At 39.0% G+C, this 20306-nt stretch overlaps 1 protein-coding gene and 1 pseudogene across 1 annotated transcript in view; one reads left to right on the forward strand and one right to left on the reverse strand.

The window, feature by feature from the left end:
• The window catches only part of Gab2 (GRB2 associated binding protein 2), a 147005-nt gene that overhangs the window by 5526 nt on the left and 121173 nt on the right, over positions 1-20306 (forward strand). The window lies entirely within an intron of this gene.
• Positions 6283-6980, reverse strand: LOC127191699 (polycomb group RING finger protein 6-like; annotated as a pseudogene).

Genomic DNA, 20306 nt, shown 5'->3' on the forward strand with positions numbered 1-20306 from the left:
TGTGTGTGTGACTTTAACTTGGGACAGTCTCCTGAGCTTCACATATATAACTGTTTTGTATAATGTTTGTATGTGTATTACATGTCCTGGTGCCTGTGGAGGCCTTGAGTATTGGGTTCCCTGGAACTGGAGTTCTAGATGGTTGTAAACCACCATGAGAACTGGAAGCTGAACCCAGGTCCTGTGGAAGAGTAGCAAGTGCTCTTAACTGCCAAGCCATCACTCTGGCCCCTGGGCTTTATTATATTTTATTTTAGAGATAGGAGTTCATGTAGCCCATGATAGTCTTAAATGTAGGTAGTCCATGTTGCCCTTGAATCTTCTGATCTTGTTGTCACTAACATTCTGTCATATTCTCTCAAGTAATCCACAGGTTAATCAGTGAATGAGTAGATTTTTAAAAATGTAATTTTTAGGCCAGGCATGGTGGCGCACATCTTTAATCCCAGCACTTGGGAGGCAGAGGCAGGCGGATCACTGTGAGTTCAAGGCCAGCCTGGTCTAAAAAGTGAGTCCAGGACAGCCAAGGCTGCACAGAGGAACCCTGTCTTGAAAAACCAAAAACAAAAAAAGTAATTTTTTGCATACAAAAGAATAGTAGCCTTAAAGTATTGAAACATGGCTATGCTACAAAATGCATAAACTTTGATGATATTATAAATAAGCTGCTCACAAAGGACAAATATTACATGACCATTTTCATAACTTATCTATATTGGTGATGGAAAGAAGGTGATTAGGAAGGGCTGAGGATAGAGACTATAAGGAACTATTGTGCAGTGGATTCGAAGTTCAGCGATAAAAGTTGAAAGAATGTTGTATATGGAGGATGGTAGTAATGGTGACACACAATGTGAATTTCCCTAAGGCCAGCTCAAGGTATTTCATTTACTACCTAACCGCTTAAAATGGTCAGGATGGCCAAGATTTTATATTCTGTGTACTTTACCACAGTTTAAAAAACACAACTTCAGCTGGGCATGGTGGTACAAGCATGTAATCCTAGCACTCAGAGAGGTAGAGGCAGGCTGATCTCTGTGAGTGGGAGGTCAGTGTGGTCTTCAAAGTGAGTTCAGGACAGCCAAGGCCACAGAGAAACCTGTCTTGAAAAAAACCAAAACACATACTTCTGGGTTCGATTTCCAGCACCCTCAGAACTATCTGTAATTCCAATTCCAAGTGGTCTGATACCCTCTTACGGCCTCTGTGCTCACCAGGTATATACATAGTAATCAGACATACATGCAAACAAAAACATCTATTATAAGATAATAACAAAATTATTTTTTTTAAATCTCCATTTGGTACTACATAGACAATTATTTCCAGTTTTGGTAATTTTTTAATTAGTTCTTGGAGAAATTTGTACAATGATTTTGGCCACATTTACCCGTCCCCCAACTCTTCCCAGACTCCAACCGCTTCCCTACCCAACCCAACATTGTGTCCCGCTCTCACCCCAGTCTCATCAAGTCTAATTTATGTTAACCATATAATCTTGGATGTGTAGCCTGGCACTGGAGCATGATCAACCCACAAGGGATCAAGGGGTACTACCATTGCCTACCTTATGGACATTTTTAAAGGACCAGCTGCTTATCTCACTCATTTTATCTATTGCTTTTATGTTTACCAATTTCATTGGTTTCTGTTACTTATTATAACCCTTTTTCTTGGTAGCATTTGATATATATTACTTCTCTAAAGTTTCTCTTTTATTTTATTATTTATTTTCTAAGTTTCTTTTTAATGTGGGAGCTTTAAATTACTAACTTGAGACTTTTTCTCTAGCATAATATATGCATTAAAGAGGAAAGCAGAAAAAGCTTTAAAAGGTAAATGGCGAACTAAGGAGGGATGCTCTATAGAAGGCCTAGATGGTGAAGAACGTCCCTCTTAGTCAGTGGCCTCACAGATCGCCACTTTTTCAGGATGAAATGCCAGTGTATGTTGGCAGTGTTTGTCTTCAGAAGATCTGCTGCAGTGTCTCAAAGGTCTTTGAATTGTTGGATTATTTCCTTCTCTGCTTCCTACTTTATTGCATGTGCAACTGGAATGAGGCTGATGCTTCTTCTTCTTCTTCTTCTTCTTCTTTTTTTTTTTTTTTTTTTTTTTGAGGCTGATGCTTCTTATTCCATTGAATTTGAGAATTTACCAGGATACTGTGCAAAAGAAATCTGAGCACTATGTCTAGCACAGAGATGTATTGAAGTATTTAGTTGGAGCTATGGTAGTTTGCACAGCCAAGTTCTTTATTCTGTAAAGTTTTGAGCAAACATTAGGGTTAATGACATTTCCTTGAATAAGAAAGAACTGGGGCCGGGGAGCTGGTGAGATGGCTCAGTGGGTAAAAGCTTGCTACTAAGCCTGATGACTTGAGTTTGATCTCCAGAACCCACATGGTAAATGGAAAGAACGGCCTCCCTCAGGTTGTCCAAGTGCTGTGGCATGCACATGTCCTTGTCCCCCTTGTGTGCAGGCAATTAATTAATTTTAAAGAAACAAGTGGAACAGGAACTGAATTGAAAGCAAAATTGTAATAGCTACAGGTTCTGTAAGCTTTCACAGGATGAGCTATTAAAAATTAGTTTGTTTGGTTTTTTTATGACACACATGGTGGCATATGCCTTCTAGTCCTAGCTACTTGGCAGACTGGGTTGGAGCCTAGACAACATGGTGAGATTCAATCCCAAAATCAGACAGGAGGATCTGATATGTTGATACATTGGCTTTTAATTGCTGTGATCATATTGATTACATACTGTCCCTTTTTGCTCTTTCTTACTAGGTTATTACTATATGAAAAGTAAAGAACTTAGCACTTCATATCTGCAAGTTTTAAAATGCAGTGCTGGCTAGCAAGAAGCAGCATTCACCGCTAAGCTGATCATTCACACACTCAAGCCTATGCTTATATATTTTTAAAATCACTCTTGAGATAAAGCTTCAAGACCAAAATCCATTTATTAGTCTATATTCTTCAGTGTTGAGCCTCATGTAGACAGTTTCTTAGGTGTTGAGAGTAGTCATTCCCTCCTATTCCTTCATGTTAGTTCCCCATTCTCTTTCCCAGTTCCCCATTTGTTTCCTCCCTCTCATAGCCTCCATTATACTTTTACTATATAAACATATATACATGGTTTTGTATATCTATTAAAAAAATACTAGGACCCTTAAAGAAAAATGTGGCCTTTGTTTTTCTGAGTCCTTTTCACTTGCAAGTTAATCTCCAGTTTCCTTCATTTTTCAGCAAAAATGATTTCATTATTCTTTATTGCTGAATATGAAAAAATCCAAGTGAATTTTCAAATGCTAAAGATACATGTTATCAAATTCTATTTGGAGAAATCCTCAAATAACTGTAAAAAAACAAAAACCAAAACAAAAACATGGCCTCTGAAGTTAGTCCTATATTGGAATCCAAACCTCCCATTGTTGTGTGGGAGTGAGTAAATTTTGTTTTTGCATTTCTGAACTTTAATTTCCTATTCTGACTGGGCCAGAAAGAAAATATGACTAGCCTTGGGGAGTCTGTGTAAAGGAAAAGACATCTAAAACCACAGTCACTTTGTAGTTTCCTAAGAGCTGCACACAGGGAAGCCAGGTCTAGTGGGAAGGCATCTCTCCAGGGAAAAAAAATCAGAAGTTGGTGACATTTGAGGTAGGACTCCAAACTGAATCAATCAAAATGCCACATGAGGGAAATCTACGGAATCACAATTGAAAACACTCAAAAGAAAGCCACTAAATTAATAGGCACATCTGGTCAGATTACTCACACATTCCTTCTGAACTGCAGGAGTGTCTCTGTTCAAGTTATTTTTATTTTCTCTTTTGGATACAGGGTCATGTGTTTTCCAGATAGTTTTGAACTCGATGAGTGTATGAGGATGGCTTTGAACTCCTGATCCCCCTTGTATCAACTACCTGAGTGCTAGGATTATGAGCATGTGCTATCATACCAACTTCGGGTTATTTCAAGTTTTCTTGTCCATAGCACCCAAATTGCTCCCTAACATCATTATCTATTTGTTTCACAGAGTATCTAACATTTAAACAAGCAATTCCTTTAAAAGCATAAGTTAACAATACATGAAAATATGTTCAAGCTCAGCAGCAATCAATGAAATTTCAAAGTATTTTTTAATTATGTCTAGCATTGAAGAGAAATCATGGAAACCAAAACTCTACCTACTTTTTCTGAATAAGTCTATTTGTTACAATGCATCAAAGGCCTTATTACCCTGTGAATTACAAATTTCATTTATAGTAATTAATCTTAACTAGAGAAATTTTTTTTAAGGATCATAATATTTATGTTAGTCAAGAAAGGGAGAGGACCAATGCCTGGTAAATAATGTGTTTATGTGGGCAACTCACAGATCTGCCTACTCCAATCTGAACAAAATGGAGCAAGTAGGGGCAGGAATGCTATTATCCCACCATTGGTATAGAAAGAGCCTGATGGGTCTAGTGATCTTGGGAATTTCTGGTGTTAAACTCTCATGACAGTTTTCCACCCAAGAGGGCTCAGGGCTACTAGAGGAGACTAGAAAATGGTCTGACAGATAAAAAGAGCTGAGTATTGTTCTTCAGGTCTGAAGACAACACAGTGAAGAAGCTCATTCTCCAACATCTAGGCAATTCTGGTTGGCACATGGGAACTCTGTTCAGGGTATTCCAAAGCAGCCAGCCGCTGTTGCTCATTGCTCCTTACCCTCATCCGCATACCTCGTGCCGGAACCACTCGAATCCAGACGGGCATGGGAAGGAATATCAGAGAGACTGTTCACTTTCTCCAAAGTGAGAAGTAGGGCAGAGGAGTAGGAAAAAATAAATGAAACAATGCAAATCTACCCTTCTATCTGTAGAACCACTAGAGTAGCCAGATTTCCATGGTGGATTTTGAATAATCCATCATGGCCAAAAAGTTGTGTGGACTTGTGCACAAGGTATCATGGGGGACCAGGGAGATTTTGCCATTTCTTTCTCTTTTTTGGCTAAAACAAATTTTTATTAAATGTCAGAAGAGAGTTGTGCACAATTCAAAAATTCTTTACAAAAACAGGTACCAATATATGTCAAATTTTATATGTTTCTGTACAGATTTGGGATTTTGCTGTGAAATAAGAGTCTACAAAATACTTTTTAGAAAGCATCAGAATGCTAATTTTAGGCAAAATGATGCTTAAAATTAAGCCTTCATAAGAGCAAAGTTCTCAAAGACTGATTTTTTTTTTTATCCCAGTGATGAGAAAACAAATATTAAACACAGAACCAGTAAAGCTGAGTAACTGAGGAAACAATAAGGATTCTGTAAACTGCTAGTAATTCACTTGAATTTTTTAAATTTTTATTTTAATTTTATTAATTTACTCAAATTACAACTGAATTGTTATCCCATCATTTGTATCCTTCCATTTCTCTCGCCCTCCCGCTTTCACTCTATTCCCCTCCCCTAGGTCTATGACCGAGGAGGACCTCCTCCCCCACTATATGGTCATAAGCTATCAAGCCTCATCTTGGTAGCCTGCTTATTCTTTCTTTGAGTGCCACCAAGGCTCCCCACCAAGGGGAGGTGGTCAAATATGGACCACCAGAGTTCACATCAAAGTCATTCCCCAGTTCACCTGATTTTTTTTTTTTTTTTTTTTTTTTTGCTACTGTTATCAACAGTCACAGCGAGAGTACCTTGTGACACCTGTCCCAGTGGCACTGATATACACAAATAACCCATCACAAAGAAAGGACATTAATAAGAGCCATATCTTAACAAGAGAGAGTGTCTCCAGTCACAGAGTTGGGTAACATTGCTTTAGCAGTATCAAGTTCAGAATAGGATAGGAGCATGTAAGTTGCCAGTAGCCTTGGTTCTGAATCCTGCAGTTTAGCAGACTGGCTTTGAATTCAAAGCCAAGCTGTTCTGCAAGGACACCTGCCCAACCTGGAGGGTAGACACCTAGCTTCCAAAAAGGCCAACCTACCTCAAAAATGGGAAGTGACCAGAAACTTCTTCATATTTGGAATCACAAGGAATGTTAAAATTCGGTGTTTTCAGTCTTTCCCTCTGAGTTTCAAGTGTTTTTACATAGTCTCTAGTGTAGCAGATACATTCTATTGCTACACATCGTACAAAAATGCTACGGTTCTGCTGCTGAAAACAGAAGCTAGCTTGTAACAACATAAAGTAGTGGTGGCTTCATGTTTCGTGAGAATCTTTAGTGTGATGCAGACCTGCAGAAGCCTCTGTACTGTGTTCCTTCCTCATATACCCTTGCATCTTCAAGTTATTTTCAAAGGAGAAACCACAAGACTGTAATGAAGAACAAGAAGACCATCCTGCATTGTAGCATCACCTATTGCATGTCAGATTTACCAAAGAGTTTGGTACTGTTCCAATAAGTGATCACGGCAGATGATAGCTACCTGATAAGGTGGATCAAGGCTCATTTTTCTTCTAAGAAATTTTTCCACATACCCAGCAGTTGCTTTTCCTGAAACATACACAAATGTCTTTTCCAGTGGCTTAAAAGGTCCTGCATCTTCATTAGCACCAATGAATGCAAGTGCTAACGATGTATCAAGCTCAAGTGGAATACAAAACACTGACTCTAGGACTTTCTTAGTTCTTCCTTTGCTTGAAGGGGCTAGCTGTGGAATAGCAGGTTTAGGTACTCCTAGGCCTCTTTCTTTATAGAAACAATGAATTTGCTTTTTCTTTCTCTTAAAAAATAATAAAACACAGATTTTCTCTAGATTGATCACTAATTTGTATACTGTCTTGTAATTGTTAGTCCAACCTTATATTATAAAGAGATGGCAACTATGTTGCATTTTGGGCATCTGTTGCTATAGTAAAAATGTCTTACAATGCAGCTTTTGCAAAAGGTATGAAGACATTCTGTAGTGGTAGTTGCATCTATTAAATAACCTTTGCAGATGGTTATTTCCAAGATGTATGAGGTCAGTTCAGTAAGGCTAATCAATCACCTTAAACGTCTAGCCCCCTCCATGTCATGCAGAGACTTCTTTATAGAATGAAGAAGCAGGACCCAGAGTGCCCTTGATTTTTCCATTTCTAAAAAAATAAAGCAGTATCATTCACATCTCACTTTGAGCTATAGTTACGCAACTAAAGTTAGCTTGTTTCCATTTTACAGAACAGGAAGAAGAAAATTCAGTTTTTTAAATTGTTGTTCTATCAATTATCCTAGCTACCAATAAATCTTTGGTCGTACAAAAGTGTGTTTGAAACTCAGTGGCATAAAACATTTTTATTTTGCACATAGATTCTGTGGGTTAGGAATTCAGACAATACAGCAAGAACTTACTGTGTTTGCCAGCATCCAGGGCCTAAGCTAGGACAGTGAGTGGCTTGGAATGACTTAACAGCTAGGTGATAGAATCATCTTAAAGTATCTTCAGTCACATACCTATTACCAGGCTTACAGTGACTCAAAAGTGCTGCTAAGCAGGGGCTATTGACTCATACGCTTGCACATGTCTTCTACGTGCAGCCTGGGCTTCCTCAAAACACTCAAAATAGACAGATTTCATTACATGGTGGCTCAAAACTTCAAGAGCAAGCATCTTTAGGCCAAGACTTCATTTTAAAATGACCCAGCCTTAGAAGTTGTGTGTTACTTTTGCCACCATTTACTGGTTAAAGGATTCACAAATCCCTTTTGATTTGAGGAAATGGAACACAGTCTTTTAATTTCTTGATAGATGGAATGTAAAGAGATTATGATATTTAACTTGTTTATTAGGTTTTGTGAAATTTTTATTTATTTTATATTGGTGGTAGACCGTGCACGTGCCATGGTGTACATGTAGGTGTCAAAGGACAACTTTCAGCAGTCAGATCTCTCTTTTCATCATGAGGGTCCCAAAGATTAAACTCATTATCTGGCTTGACAGCAAATGCCTTTACCTGTTGAACCATTTTGTAGACATACTTTATAACCTATATTTTTTATGAATACACATACATGCACACCACACATGTGGGTGCCTGCAGAGACCAGAAGAGGGCATTAGATCTCATGGAGCTGGAGTTACAGGTGGTGTGAGCTACCTGGCATGGAAACAAAACTTGTGTTCTCTAGAAAAAGCAGCATGTGCTCTTTAGCCGATGAGCCATTTCTCTAGTCCCTAAATTTGTGGCCTTTAAAGAAAAGAAAAACCTCCCACAATGACAGTTATTGTTAAGGGTGGTCTCCTTTGACTATTTTCAAAGTTTCAAACTTCATAATTCTTTGAGTAAAAACTTCATCTTTGAGAGTTATATCTGCTTCCCTCTCCATCCATAGTCTTCCTTGGTTTGAACATCAGTTTTTATTATCTGTCTCCAGATCTCATCAGGTGAGAACAATGCCTGGCTTTGTAATATTACTGCTTAGTATATATCTCTGACTTCTGGAAGAGTTTGCTTGCTGATTTCTTTTTGTGAGTGAGAGAAGAAAGTGTCTATGTGATATGTGTATGATACTCATATGTGACGTTCTCTACTTTTTTGTCTAATCTGGAATGTGCCCTGGAGTTATCTGCTGAATTGCCATCAAAATGCTTTCTGTCTTTGGGCATGCTGTGTAGGAACCCACAGTGGAAGAGGTACTGGTATTTGTTTAAGGAACTCTTTGCTCCACTTGAGACCTATACTGATCCATTCATATGCCCTTGGACTGTATGTAGAGTGTGTGGTGATACACAAAGCTCATCTTTGGCCTCTTCCTTCTACTATATCCATGTACTTGCTCCCATGCTGTGTGTTGTAGCCACCAGAAGCCTGCTTCCATATATATCTGGGGGAAATGGATTCCCAATATTTACTCCATTGCTCTGGTGAGAAGTGGGTGTGTGAATAGGACCGTTTCTTTGTTCTTTGGTTCTGGTCTCTTCATTCCCTCACAGAGTTAGAAGGGCCAGGCTTCACTCTGGCTTTCCCTTCTTTATGGTTTCTAGATCATATACCCTTGCTTCCTTCTCCTTCTTGTATAGCCAGGGCTTCTAGGTCATATACCCTTTTCTAACTCAAACACACCTGCAAGTAGGGAGATACTTGAGGAATGGAATACATAGAGAGACACTATCTTGACACAAAGACTCAAGTTAGGAACCCTTTCAAAAATGTTATAACAATTCTCCATTCTATCAAGGTTATAGACAAACTTCCTTCCATCAGACCATATTTTCAAGGCCCCAGCACCATGCAGGAACTTGACAGACATGTACAGGAAGATGTAGTGGCATCATAAGAACTCTTTAAAAGTGCTTTCTTCTTGTTTCTCACTTTAGGGAATAAATCCTTGCACCTCAAGTTTTCTCTTCCCTAAAGATATATGATTAGTGTTCTGATGTAAAGCTGTTGATAAATTTGACTCCAGGAAAGGTGGCTCATTGTAGTGTTCATAGTCTTCAAAGGTTTCTTTATGTTAATCACATATTCCATACATTTAATTGTACTTTTAAATGAAGATTTATTTATTATTATGTATACAGTGTTCTGCTTGCATGTACACCTTGACAGCAGAAGAGGACACCATATCTCACTATAGATGGTTGTGAGCCACCATGTGGTTGCTGGGAATTGAACTCAGGACCTTTGAAAGAGCAGACAGAGCTCTTAACCTCTGAGCCATCTCTCCAGGTCCCTAGTTGTACTTTCTTGATCTTAATAGAAGATCTTAACATCTATAGAGATTCATCATCTTCTCTGAAATGCCCATAAAAATTTTTTTCAGAGTTGTATGTGGGTAGCTGCATTACCGGAAATGGCAACCAATTATGTCCATGTGTAGACAGCTTGCGCTGACTGCAGCTTACAAGATACTATTGGCAAGAAGAAACATTCTAATTTTGGTACTTTTTTTTTTTTTTAATTAATGAAATAAAGTACCCATTGGAAACCTCACAGTGGTGGGATTCTCAGAACCAGACTTAGAAGTAAGGAATGTAGATTCTGGAACCAATCTGTGTACTTTGTATGCCCAACCCTTTCATTTATAAGTTTTGTGACTTTGGGAAGTTCCTTCACCTCTAGTTCCTCATCTGGAAAATTTGGATAAGAATATTTATGTTACCGAGTTGTTGAGAATAATAACAACAAAGTACTTAGAACAGTGTCTGATGCCTATGATGTGTCTCCCCCTTACTTATCTGTATATGTCTACATCTGTCTATATAAAATTGCCATCTGTAGAGCATTTCAGTATATCCTCAGACCTATTTATTAGGTAGTAACTTGGAGCATAAAGAGCATCATAGTTGCTTCACAGCAGACCTGGAACTTGGGGCTTCTGGCTCTTTCTATTGTTTTATGTTGTCTCCACTTCTTCTACTTATATCAGGAACATGGACAGAGAATTGCGGCTACTGTTTTCTAGTGCTAGCCTCCAGTTAGAATAAATACTGGTATTTTCATTTTCGGTGTGTCTCCACACTGAAGGGTACTGAAATTATTCTATCTCTAATAGTATCTACCAAAAATTGGACCTGATTTATGTTTTTTGACAACCACTGGTTTTCGAACTGAGCTTAATTCACAGGCAGTATTCACCTGATGGGGATTTTTTACTCACTCATTTTTAAATATAGTATGGAAGTTGTATCAGATATTCCATATCAGACTTGGGTGGACACTGTGAGCTGAAGTTTGAGGCATGACAGGGCCTATCCCCTCTCTGAAAAAGCTACTACAGCGTTCTCCCTGTCAAGCTTGTCAAAGCTTCTACGTTACCTTTCTCCGGATATGCCTCTGGTTAGCTACTAATATTTCTGCGTGTCTCCTCCCCTGTAAGCAGAGAGGGAAAGATGGAAGAGTCGAGACAAACTGCCCCGGAAAAGCAAGATACATAGACTTCCACAGAGAACACATAGAACACATAGACATGAATCTAAAATAAAGATTCAGTTTCAGAGTTTAAGGGCTAGACAAATACAAGAAGTAAACCAGACACTCTGGCTTTGTTGGGACAAAGCCAGCCGCAGAGACAAGGTAGTCCTGCTTTGAGATCCCATAGCGTTAAACATTTCTCTCCAAGCTGCTTTCTTCAGCAAAATCTTAGACTCATCAGTGAATTTTCTATTTATAGCCAGATGCTTCACTGAGAAGATGACGGAACTATTTTTGGACAAATGATTATATTTAGCTTGACTGGACATCTTCTGTAGCTGAATCCAAAGCTTTTGGAGTCAGACCCACCTGGTTTGAATTTGGTTGTTCTACTAGTGTGTGTTAGGCAATTGTATTTAATATCTGTTTCTCTTCTCCTCTTCCCTCCTATTCCCCACTTTCTTCCTTCAATCTTCCTTACTTTCCCTACAACCTTAGCACAGTGTAATCCTACCCATTAGCAGGAGAGAATTGTACTTTCAGATGCCTCAGTATATAAGAAACACTTCAGGGTCCTTGAGTCTGGGCTCTGTGGCTTTTGTCTTTTGTGCCTAGAAAAATAATATATAGGCTTGCACTTGTTTTTCTTTTAGTGTTCCTTGCATACTTGCTAGAGGTAAGACATGGTATCAAAACTTTTATTTGAGTTATTTCATGTCCTCAGGGCATCTTAATAGCATAGGCATGTTAGTGTCTCATTGCTCAGTTGACAAAATAAAAGTTTAGAGTACATAGACTATGACACAGCAAGTGGTGCCATCAGTCTAGACTCTATGTCTAGTGAAACTTTCTTTTTAAAATACTAAAAACAAGCCAGGCAGGTATGGCACATGCCTTTAATCCCAGCACATGGAAGGCAGAGGCAGATGAATCCCTATGATTTCAAGGTCAGCCTGGGCTACAGAGAGAATTCCAAGACAGCTAAGGATATACAGAGAAACCTTGTCTTGGAGAACAAAAACTAAAAGCAAATATATGGAATTAAAATTTTCAACTTTAATTTTTGAAGCTGAGAGAAATCATTACAGAAAATCCTCAGTATAAAAAAATGATAAAGTGAATACTAAAGCAGGGTATAGATGCAGATGTGTGGATACAGAGCTACTCAGTCAAGCGCAGTGATGCACACCCTTAATTCCAGCACTCAAGAGGTAGTGGAAAGTGGATCTCTGTGTGTCTGAGGCCAGTCTGGTCTACACTGTGAGACCTTGTACAAAATAAGCAAAACAAAACAAAAAAAGAGCTGCTGCAAGAAACGATGCAGTAATTTAAGAGCATATTTTGGAGGATGAAGACTGTAGCAGGTTAGGAAATTATATTCTATTTTCTACACATTTCTGTCATCCTAGGGTCACCTTAGCATTGTTCCCTCTGATCCACTGTCAACCTGCTCATCATTCATGTGGCCCAAATATGTGGCATATTGTCTATATGTGGCATTATTGGGAGGGTCAGAGTCTGGCTCTGCCACACTGTGAGTAAGGCATTTGTACAAGGAATGCAAGATTGGATTAACAACAAAAAAAAAAGCATTTGAATTTTTAAAAAATATCTTTGAACTCTAATTCCAGTACTGGAGAGGTAAAGGCGATGAAGATCGGAAGTCTAAGGTCGTCCTCAGCAACACAGCAAATTTGAAGCTAACTTGGGCTACATGAACCTTTATCTAAAAAACAAAAGTCTTAGAATCCTAGCTATAGTGGTAGCGGGACATATCCTCCCTCTTGTAATCTATAAATGCCTACAGCTAACATTACTCTCACTCACAAAGTGTTAAATGTGTTGCTCTAAGATCAAGAGCAATGCAGAGTTGGCTGTACTTTTTAAATAATTCAAAGTACTTTATTTTTAGCATTTTAAAATGTAAAAGCAGGATAGTTTAGGTTAAATGATATCATTTTCCCAAATCTTATTATACTCATTTGGAGCTCAGATTTCCAGTCTAAAATACAAAATCAGTCCTATAATTCCTAACTGGAAAGATTGCCGTTCTGCTCTATGAGTTGATGAACTGCTATCCATCTCAGCTAGTAAAGTTCATTTTCCCCCTTGGTAAGGGCTTTAGAAACATCAGGTGTAGCGGTCTAATCTCCAACAGTTTCATTCTGAGCCTGGGAGGTACTTACCATGTGCGGTAGTCCATCCTCATCTCACTCTCTAGTATACCTTGGATGTGAGTGTGGACATGGCACTCCTTCACCATGTACAATCTCTTCTAATTCTCTTGATAAGCTTGCTCAGTTGGGATTTGTCTGGGATGGTGTCTACATCTCACCCTTGTCATCCTTGTTTTTCCTATCACTGGAATGTTGGTGGGGTGCAGCCCTCTGATGAACCAGACAGATTCTTCTGCTTTTTTGAGGGGGAAGACATGGTATGGGTCAAAGGTCTCAGCTTGTGGGTATGAGGTCAGCAGTGGCTAACTTCCCTGGTCTGTACTTCCCTAGTCTGTGTGCTTCTATATAATGTTGGAATCACTAGAGGTTCTAACCAGAGTAAATGGTATTAAAAAGAAGTAAGGGTGAAGAAGGTAGGAAAAGAAGCAAGGAAGGCCGTAGGAATAGTTTATTTTTATGAATAGTGATAACGTGTATATACATGGTTCTTAGAATGCTTCTAGCTAAGCACTTTCATATAAAGCCTTTTATCAAACAGTAAGTGTACCTCAACTTTTTAAAAATATATTTTATTAATTTATTCATATTACATCTCAATTGTTATCCGATCCCTTGTATCCTCCCATTCCTCCCTCCCTCTCATTTTTCCCTTACTCCCCTCCCCTATGACTGTGACTGAGGGGGACCTCCTCCCCCTCAGCTCATAGGGTATCAAGTCTCTTCTTGGTAGCCTGCTATCCTTCCTCTGAGTGCCACCAGACCTCCCCATCTAGGGGACGTGGTCAAATATGGGGCACCAGAGTTCGTGTGAAAGTCAGTCCCCACTCTCCACTCAACTGTGGAGAATGTCCTGTCCATTGGCTAGATCTGAGTAGGGGTTCGAAGCTTACTTCCTGTATTGTCCTTGGCTGGTACCATAGTTTGAGCAGGACCCCTGGGCCCAGATCTGCCCGTCATAATGTTCTACCTGTAGGTTTCTAGAACCCTCTGGATCCTTCTATTTCCCCATTCTCCCTTGCTTCTCTCCCCTAGAGTCCCAATAGAAAGTCTTCCTCTCTGTCCCACTTTCCTGGTGAGAGAATACTTTCATGGGACATATCTCTTGGGCTAGTGTCCAGATATAAGTGAGTATATACCATTTGACTCTTTCTGCTTCTGGGTTAACTCACTCATTATAATCATTTCTAATTCAATCCATTTGTCCACAAATTTCTGGATTTCCTTGTTTTTAATAGCTGAGTAGTATTCCATAGTGTAAATGTACCACAGTTTCTTTATCCATTCTTCTACTGAGGGACACTTAGGCTGGTTCAAGGTTCTGACTATTATGAATAAGGCCGCTATGAGCATGGTTGGGCATATGTTCTTGTGTGCTGGAGCATCTTCTGGGTATATTCCAGGGAGTGGGATAGCTGGGTCTTGAGGAAGCCCTATTCCCAGTTTTCTGAGATAGCACCAGATAAATTTCCAAAGTGGCTGTACTAGTTTGCATTCCCACCAGCAATGAAGGAGTGTTCCTCTTTCTCCATATCCTCGCCAGCATGTGGTATCGCTTGAATTTTTGATCTTAGCCATTCTGATGGGTGTAAGATGGAATCTCAGAGTTGTTTTGATTTGCATTTCCCTGATGACTAAGGATGTTGAGCATTTCTTTAAGTGTTTCTCAGCCATTCGATATTCCTCTGTTGAGAATTCTCTGTTTAGTTCTAAGCCCCATTTCTAAATTGGGTTATTTGGTTTGGGAGTGTTTAATTTCTTGTGTTCTTTATATATTTTGAATATTAGACCTTTGTCAGATGTAGGGTTGGTGAAGATATTTTCCCAGTCTGTAGGTTGCCGCTTTGTTCTTAAATAATATATGTGAATCATAGCTTTCCTGCATTCAGTATTTTTAAAAGTTTGTTTTATTTACTTCCCCTTCTCTCTTTTTCTCCCTATACTTCTGTGTCTGCACATGTTTCTGTCTCTCTCTCTGTCTCTCTGTCTCTCTCTCTCTCTCTCTCACACACACACACACACACACACACACACACTGTGTCTACCTACGTGGGGGTGTACATTCATGCTATAGTATACATGTGGCAGTCAGAGGACAATTTGCGGGACTCAGTTCTCTCTTACCATGTGGATGTTCGAGATTGAACTCAGGTCATCAGATTTGGTGACAAGTACCTTTACCCACTGAGCAACCTTGCCAGTCCTGTTTAATCTTCATATAAGTCAAATAAGGTAGGTTGTAACACCTTTATTTTTACAATCAGGAAATAATGCTCATAGAAAGCCTGGTACTAGTCAAGATGAGAGGTGATCCATCACTTACTCTGAAGGTAAACAAGAGGCAGCTGATAAGTTGACAAGCCAAGGTCTCTTACATCCCAATCCAGTGCTGGGCGATGATATCATCTACTCATTGCATTAACAGAAATTTCTGTTTTTTAAAAAAGAAAACTCACTTGCTCACTGTTAACAGTTCAACCAAGCTTTGCATTATTTTCTTGTGATCTTGTGCTTACATGTAGTAAGGAGGAAGCCAAGACAAAGAAACAGCCAGGGACATTTTAATTAAGTCAAGAGGGACTTGTTTTTAATCAGCTCTTCATAGTTGGAGTGTCTAAGAAGTATCTTTAGATCTCTTGCTCTTGCCATATCAGCACTTCAATTTGGTACCCAGAATGAGTGCTTCGAGAGTCAGTGATAACCTAGCTGACTTCCCTGAGGAGATATATAATCCCTGGAATAGTCTTAAATTAGACTAAAGACATGCTATCTTACAGCAGGACGCCATGTGAACAGGAGGAGTTATTGATCAAATGCTTCAGAAATCTAGACAGTCTGAAAAATGTTCATTCTAATTTTTCTTGTTGAATATGCAGTGAACACTTACTGATTGCTCCCCATGAAGTCATCTCTTGCTTTCTCCTAGGAGCACCTAATTTCTATTCAGCTGTCTGTGTCCTTCTTGATAAACTGGCTTCGTCTACCCTGGGTGTCATTGTGGTTAGACAGTACATTCCATCCCCAGGCCTCCGTGATTATTTAACTAATTGTGCTCTAAATGGTACAGTCTGAATGTATTTTACTTGGTGGGATAGGTGTGTGCGAAGCCTTCATTCTGCTACAAATTTTGTTTCCATAAGTGGCAGTCCTGACTCTGGGCTTACAGAGGCGTCCGCATTACTGTGATATGCAGCAATGCCTTTCCCATTAGGCCTGCTGTGAGGACTGAATGGGACACTGATAACAAAGCACCTTACAGAAAGCCTAACACAAAATATAAATTTGAGTTTTAAATATTTTTAAATTAATAATGACAAAACCCAGCTCAGACAAACAAAAAATAAATATGAATGCCTTTGAATGTTAGTAAGGAAGCTCATAAAACTGGAAGAAGTGTTTCAGATACCAGGACAACTCAGGTGGCCTTCAGCACACAATCATACTTAGTGCGTTCAAAGCTCTTACTGCTTTCTTACTGTTTGGCTATGGTTGGTTTGCTTTTTCCCTTTAGACAAGCTTTCTCCAGATGATAGGAAAGAAGTTTGTTATCAGCTCGTACCACCTTCTTCCCACCCCCACCCCCAGCCCAGCCCCGAGTTATCCTATGTCTGTGACTCATATAACAAGGTCTCTGTTCTTAGAACTCCAAATTGAAAAGCCTGGAAATAGCCTAGTTCATATTTCTACCTCTTGACTAATAACTGTGGCCAGGGATTAGAGAAGTGAGTTTCTCAGCCCAGCACTGCATGTATTCTACCTGGTTGCCATGATGGATGTGTTATGTTTGCACACAGAGTAGTTCCCCCAAAGGAAATGGAATTATTGATAATGACAAAGAGTTTGTCTACAGTTTTGCTTTTTGTCCTAAGTATGTTTTATCTTTCTAATAGATAGGGAGAAGTAAAAGTTAAGAAGTAAGGGAGAATAAAGTATGTTATTGTGTGTTTATATGAAGTAAGTAAATTCCATGTGTGTTTTATTATATTTCATTTAATTTTTATTATAATTCTATGATTTTATTATAATTCACTTTACCGAGAAACCAGCTAAACTAAGAAATTTATCCCAGGGCCGTATAAGTGATAAAGCCTAAAACATTGGATCCACTTATCGCCAAAGCTTAGTGGGCATTTTTATGCTGTGTTCTTTTAAATAAAGTGAGTTTGACATGCCCTACCATCTCTCCCTAATCTCAAGCCCTGATTAGAATTTGAAATGAGGCGTTGGAGAGATGGCTTGCTGGTTAGCAACATTGCTTCCTCTATTGGAAGACTAGGTTCAATGCTGTAGACTCACATGGGAAACTCAGAACCAGCTCTTCCTCCAGTTCCAAGGGATCTAATGTCATCTCCTGGCCTCTGAGGGCACTGCATGCATGTTGTGTAAAGACATACATATAAGCAAACCACATACACATAAAATAAAAATAAAATTATAAAAAATTTAAAGAACTTGAAATGAAGGCTGTGGAGATGAATCAGTGGAAAGTCCTTGCCATGAGGACTTGAGTTTGTATCCCCAACACCAACATAAAAAGCTACATTAATTAATAGAAATAAATCAGATACTACACTTTCCAGACTTATAAGGTCATTTTTATTCCTTCCCACAGTAGATAAAGGAAGTGTTATTTAAACAAGTGTACTAGAATGGGGATATTGCTCAATGCTAGAGTGCTTGTCTGTCATGCACAAGGCCTCTAGTTCACTCTCCAGTACTGCAACAAAATTAAATTAAAACAAAACAAATGTTAAACGCAGGAGTACTTTATATTGTAATCATAAAAATTAAAATTAAAAATATTTTTAAAGGCCATGAAATTGAAAGAGAGCGAGGAGGGGTATGATAGTGTTTGGAGAGAGCAAAAGAGAGGAAGAAATTATAATCTCAAAACATTTTTTTAAATCTTCAGTACTGTGATTGACCTAAACCTTGGAAACACGTTTCTGAACATGGTCTTTCATTTTAAATAATGTTTAAAAACTGTAGCATGATGCCTTTAATCCCAGCACTCAGGAGACAGGAGCAGGCAGATCTCTGTGAATTCAAGGCCAGCCTTGTCTACAGTCAGGGATACACAGGGAAAACCTGTCTCAAAAAAACAAAATAAATAAATAAATATACAGCCAAAGCTATACACAGAGAAACCCTGTCTCAAAAAAACCTAAATAAATAAGTGTAAAACTAAAAAGGAAAGTCTAGCATGAGCAGGATTTCTGAATTTGAGTCTACTGCTTAGTAGGCACTATATTCTGTGTCTTGGTTTACTCATCTTTAAAGTGAGGCTTGTGAACTTAGCTCATTAGGCTTATTGTGAAATTTGGATGAGTCAGTATATAAAATGCTGAGAACAGTGTCTGTGCACAAGTGTAATCAGCTGTCTTTATTGGGAGTATCATTGTTATTTACCATAATGCCCTCCTCTGCTTAATGTAAAGTAGACAGACCTTTGCTTAAGGAATTATTATTTTGCTATTTCAGTCCATGCCTGGGATATATGTGCTTATCTCACAAAGGAACAAACCTGTCTCACCACAATCAAGGCAGAAATAAACTACTGCTTGTGATCTGGAGTGACCAGTATTAAAGGAAAATCATTTCCATGCCTTCTTGTCCTATATACACATATACAATTCCCATCTGTATTCCTTTATTTTACTTACACACCAATCTTTTTGTTGTTGTTTTATTTTTTGTTTTTTGTTTTTCCAGACAGGTTTTCTCTGTGTAGCCTTAGCTGTCCTGGACTTGCTTTGTAGACCAGACTGGCCTCAAACTCACAGCGATCTGCCTAGCTCTGCCTCCCGAGTGCTGGGACTAAAGGCATGTGCCACTATGGCTGGCTTTTACACTCCAAGCTTTAAACATAACAGTTTAAACACTAAACTTCCTCTGTCAGCCTATGGGATGTGTGTGAATCTCACACGCAGAATTACTGCTTTCCAGGTACTAAGGGTGATTTGGCAAAAGGATGGTATAAGGAATAGGATGATCTAAGCTTAATGACAGAGGCCAGAAGCCACGGAGATTCCACAATTGTAGCTCTTAAATCACATGGAATATAGTTTCTTTGGTAAGGGTCTGGGACACTGTGGCCTAATTTTGGGGTTGCAGAGCTCCTGCAGAGAACCTGAGCATACTGTATGACACACTAGCTGGTGAGGTGTACAGAGGGAGATGGGAGATTTGTTACTCTGTAAGTTTGATGAGTATACTAGTCAGGGTTCTCTAAGAGAAACAGAACCAATAGAATGAACACACACACACACACGGAATTTATTAGAGTGGTTTACAGTGGTCTGACTATGACAACAATGGCTCTACCAACAGAAAGACCAAGAATTCAATAACATTTTGGTCTACAAGGCTGGATATCTCAGAAGGTCTTCAGTATATACCAGAATCCTGAAGGAGTAGTCTCTAATGTCAGTGAAAGATGAATCGCCAGCAAGTAAGGACAAAAACACAAACAGAGCTTCCTTCTTCCATCCTTATATAGGATACTGCCAGAAGGTGTGACCTATTTTAAAGTGGGTCTTCCTGCCTTGAATTATCCAGTCAAGAAAAACACCTTATGGATATACCCATCATGGGTTTTGGTTAATTCCAGATATAGTCAATTTGACAACCAAGTGGTTGGTTTTGAGACAGGGTTTCTCTATGTCTCCCTAGCTATCCTAGAATTCACTCTATAGGCCAGCTTGACCTCAAACTCACAGAGATCCTCCTGCCTCTGCCTTCCATGTGCTGGGATTAAAGTCCTGCACTACCACCACCCCCAACCCCCAGCAGGATAGGGATAGTCTTATTGACCTCTGCATTTTTAACATTCAATGTAGTGCCTTCTACACTACTTTATACAAATATTTGAGTGAATCATCAATACATTAAGAAATTGATGATTAGTACTTGCCACCCAAGTTTGAAGACCTGAGTTCAACCTCAAAGACCCATTTAAAACAAAACAAAACAAAACAAAAACAAACAGACATGTATACTGTGTTGAGAATTTTGGTTTCTTGAAAATCCCAGTGGCACATGCCTTTAATCCCAGCACTTGAGAGGCAGAGACATGGGATCGCTGTGAGTTCGAGGCCAGCCTGGTCTACAAAGTGAGTCCAGGACAGTCATGACTGTTACAGAGAGAAACCCTGTCTCAAAAACCTTTAAAAATCCCAGTTATGTTATGTGAATATGTTTTTGTTTCAATCCTAGGTGTGGGATGTGGGGCCACTAACTATAATTTGACTCGATTTGACTCTAGCAGGAACATGATTTTGCCATCTGAAAATAGTTTT

This window comes from Acomys russatus, chromosome 7 (assembly GCF_903995435.1).
Source record: "Acomys russatus chromosome 7, mAcoRus1.1, whole genome shotgun sequence".
Classification (NCBI taxonomy): Eukaryota; Metazoa; Chordata; class Mammalia; order Rodentia; family Muridae; genus Acomys; species Acomys russatus.